At 38.4% G+C, this 3,999-nt stretch overlaps 1 protein-coding gene across 2 annotated transcripts in view; it reads right to left on the reverse strand.

Moving 5' to 3' along the window:
- osr2 (odd-skipped related transciption factor 2) overlaps positions 1-1,242 on the reverse strand; it is a 4,374-nt gene extending 3,132 nt beyond the window's left edge. For both annotated transcript variants that reach the window (XM_008432887.2, XM_008432886.2), the window contains exon 1: positions 938-1,242. The gene's annotated coding sequence lies outside the window, so the exon portion shown is untranslated. The remainder of the gene's footprint in view (positions 1-937) is intronic.
- Between the last annotated feature and the right edge of the window lie 2,757 nt (positions 1,243-3,999).

The raw sequence follows: 3,999 nt of genomic DNA on the forward strand, positions 1-3,999 counted from the left end.
CACACACACACACACACACACACACACACACACATAAAAATAATCATTTTTAAAAACTGTCGTGGAAGTTGTAAAAGTTCCAGATGGTGAAAGTGGAAGTGGAAATGATCCAGCAGTTATCAGGCGGTCAGATATTCAGAAAAGAATGAAAACTTAAAGTAATTTTTTTTAAATTTAGACTGACTACATAAGATGAAATATTATGACAGCTGGAAAATATACATATAAATCTGCGCTCTTTTTACGCTGTGGATGTGACGTCTCTGCTCACCTGGAGAGGACAGACATGAAGCTCTCGGACAGGCTGCACATGCTTTTGTTTTTGCAGCAGATATGATTGAATTCCCTGGACTTTGGTTTCCCTGTCACATGCGGTGGGGTTAAATATCATTTTTGCACAGGTGCAGCATAAATCACCGTGGAGACACTTGTTGTTCTTTGGCCAGTGGAGCAGCTTTCATTCAGCTCGTTTTCACCTCACCTTTGGACTTCTTTTTTTTTTTGCCCCCCCCCCAGTTTAGCAGCAGCCCGAGTGTCTCGTTTAAAATCTTTAATATCTCGCTTAAATGTATTTCTAAAGTCGAAGGCCACTGTCGGTTTCAGTGACGCCTCGCGCTCTGCACGGACAGAGGTCAGTGATGTCACAACGTGAGGGAGATACGTCCTCATGTCGGTTGTCATCAGACATAGATGTCTAGTCTTGCACATTATCAGCCTAGTTTTATTATTTTTTGGAAAAGCGGACCTTTTGGTTTGGTCCATTTACGTCAGGACGCAGTGAAACAGCAACAAAAAAAAGCGGGTGGAAAAAAAAAGTAAAGTATTCTTTCTAATTAGAAGTATTTTTTTTTTTAAAGTGATCTAACAAGTGGGCTGCGTGATACTGGCTCCTCTCCCAGCGGAGGACTGACATGCACCCTGCCAAACACAATCTTACCCCAATAAGTAGCTGCCAAGGGTCCTGCGGTGTGTCAGTAATCCACAGTAACTACACAGGCGACGAGCTCCAATAAAACGTTTCCAACATCCAAGTCCATGAAACTTTCATGTAGCCATGCAGCCAAACTCTGATGTCTCGGACCTTTGCTGGGATGTGACAAGTTGTGAAAAGTTGTGGAAAGAGGCGAAGAGAGTTTTTCTGGAGAAGAGACAGCAGCAGCGGTGGTGGCGGCAGCGGCAGCGGCGGCGGCGGCGGCAGCGGCAGCGTGGGAGTCCCGTCCGAAGCTGGGGCTGGAAGTGTGCGGTTCTTCACTTTTTAGGGCTACGGGACTCTGGAGCGTTCAGCCCGCCCTCTGACACGCCTTCCCCCGTCTCCCACCACCTCCACCCCCACCTCCTCTATCATTAACTCCAATGTTCCCCTCTGTTTATTTGTGTTTGGATAGCAACTAAGGCTCCAGACCATAGTAGAGAAGCGTGTTCCGTTCAACCTGCCTTTCTTTGACACCTCTCACACACACACCGCGGCGCGGCCAAGCCTGATACCTTCCTGCTGGAGACGCAGCTTGGAAAGCGCATGGGGGAAACCCTGAGCGGCGTTTTCCCCTTCCAACTCCACGCTTTCGAAAACGTGCTTTTTTGGAATCTTAAGCAGCTTACAAGAATTTTTTTTTTTTTTTTTTTTGTCAAAACCATACAGCTCATTTGCCAAATGGAGGGGTATATCCAAGATCCGCCTCATTAAATCGTTTTATTTCATTGTGGTCAGGGTGAAAAAAAAAGAAGAAGTAGATTCTGAGGTTTGGATTTGAAACATGAAATAAAAATAATAATAATAAAAAGAACTCTATCACTTGAAGCTTATATCTTCTGGATTTTTCCTTTAGTCATTTGTGAGCACAATCTCATTTCTGGTTTTTTTTTGTTAACTTGCATGATCTAATATGTTTATCATAGCATTATGATGTGAATTACACAATTTGAAAAAATAGCTTAAAGTAAAGGACAGCCAATAAACCCTGAGCGAACTGTGTTGCGACAACACTATAAAGGGAATAAAAGAAAAATCAAGGTCAGTCTTTAAAATGATTCTATATTAAAATTGAAATACAAAGTTTCATTATTAGTAATTTCTAACAACATTCACAACTTTTTTTTAGTTCCTAAATATTTTTTTTTCTCCAAAGTTAACAGAATTTGTTGGTTCAGTCAACAGTTTTTGTCGTGTCCACTGTCCAGCAAAAAGAAATAAATAAAAATAAGATAAATAAAAAAAGGCTTATGTGTATATTGAATTCTTTATCAAATAAATAGATATAAAAATATCCACCAAGCAAAAAAAAAAAAAAAAAAAAAAAAAAAAAATTAGCAGTTTTAAGAAGACTTGTGGTTGGGTTGGTTTCTGTGTTGGAGCAACAACTGAAGTTTGTATCCAGATTTAACAGCATTTAAAGTCAAGTTTCTCAAATCTGAAGCAGTCGCTCTAAAAGAAGACAAAATGCTTGACAATACATTAAACAGCTATGTTCCTATTTTATCAATGTTTTATAACCTAAAACTTGTCTTTGTTTATTTATAAAAAAAAATTGAAGTAAAATCCAGAAGAATGAGTTGGCTCATTCATTCCAAGTACGCTTAAATATATCTACTTATATTTAAATATTCTTTTAGCTTTTAAACACATGATTTCTGCTTAGAAATATTTCATACAATGAACTCAAAGAAAGTGTATGCAAATTTGTCCCAACATTTAAATTGGCTAAATTCCAACATTTGTTTTTTTTTCAGTGAAGTGTTAATAATAAAAAATATAATAATTTTCAAATGGTTTGCTAATTAAATGTTTTTTTTCGCATACTGACCTCTCTTATGGTTAGCATGAAAAACTGATGTAGCATTTGTCGATCATTTATTTACATTACAGTTTGGTTGAACAGAACCAAAGCTTGGTGCTACATAAACATCCTTCCTCTGACACGAAAAATAACAATAGCTAATCTACATAATTACAATATTTTTAAACCAACCATTTTAAAAACAATATTAATGAAATAAGGTTAAAGTAGATAGGTTTTATGTTTTTGTAGTTTTAGTGAGATGTCCCATCGCTTCGCTCCAGTCCATCCTCTCTGGCCTCATCCTTCCGCATTCCCAAACGTTTGCAAACTTTCGGCCTGAATTTTTCTGTTCGTCAATGTGAAAGTCAGGGAAGGCTCTGCTGCTTGTGTCAGAATACAGGTCAACAGCGGCGCCTAGTGGACAAGGACGGAATTAAACTCCACTCCGTCCAACAAATCCTGTTTTTAGGCGCTACGGACTAGAAAACAAGTCTCTTTTTTTGAATCAACGGGTCAATTATTAAAGTTCGTTAAAATAAACGATCACTTTTGAAATTAAAAATACTTAGATGATTAAAGCTGTCTGGGACATTAGATACAAACCCATAAAGATATAATTTATGTAGAGGCGATTTACAAACCCTGGTTTAATGAGGCCTCTCCGATGAGAGCGGAAGGATAGATTTTAGTACACAACGATGAGAAATAAGCGTCTCAAAATAATAATAATAATAATAATTGGGGTTTAATCTGTCCACGAGGCAGTGTGTGTAACCCACTTTTCGTTTTCTTACAGCTGCAGAACGTCGTCTGCGCACAACATGCTTGTGGTTTTTGGTTCGGTTTCGTATCACCCCGGCCTCGATCTTCACTGTCAAAACACCGAACGACTAGAGACAGATTAGAGCACACATAAAAGGCCCAACGCGACATATCCTATTCACTTCAGAAAAGCATAACAATTTAAATGTTTATTTTTGCGTGCTGGGGGAGGAAAAAAAAGAAGAAGAAAAAAAGAGGCTGTAATTGTTTAAAGATCTCAGAGAGGTTTTGGTAAAGGAGATCCACCCACTGATAATTACATTCCATTAATCAGAGCTGTGCATTCACTCAACGAAAAAAAAAAAAAAAAAAAAAAGCCCACCTCTCTCCATTTATGCAAAATATTTTCTGCAAAACTCTCTTGACTTCCTGTTGCAGCTAAGTTTTCCCTACTTGAGTG

This window comes from Poecilia reticulata, linkage group LG16 (genome assembly GCF_000633615.1).
Source record: "Poecilia reticulata strain Guanapo linkage group LG16, Guppy_female_1.0+MT, whole genome shotgun sequence".
Taxonomy (NCBI): domain Eukaryota; kingdom Metazoa; phylum Chordata; class Actinopteri; order Cyprinodontiformes; family Poeciliidae; genus Poecilia; species Poecilia reticulata.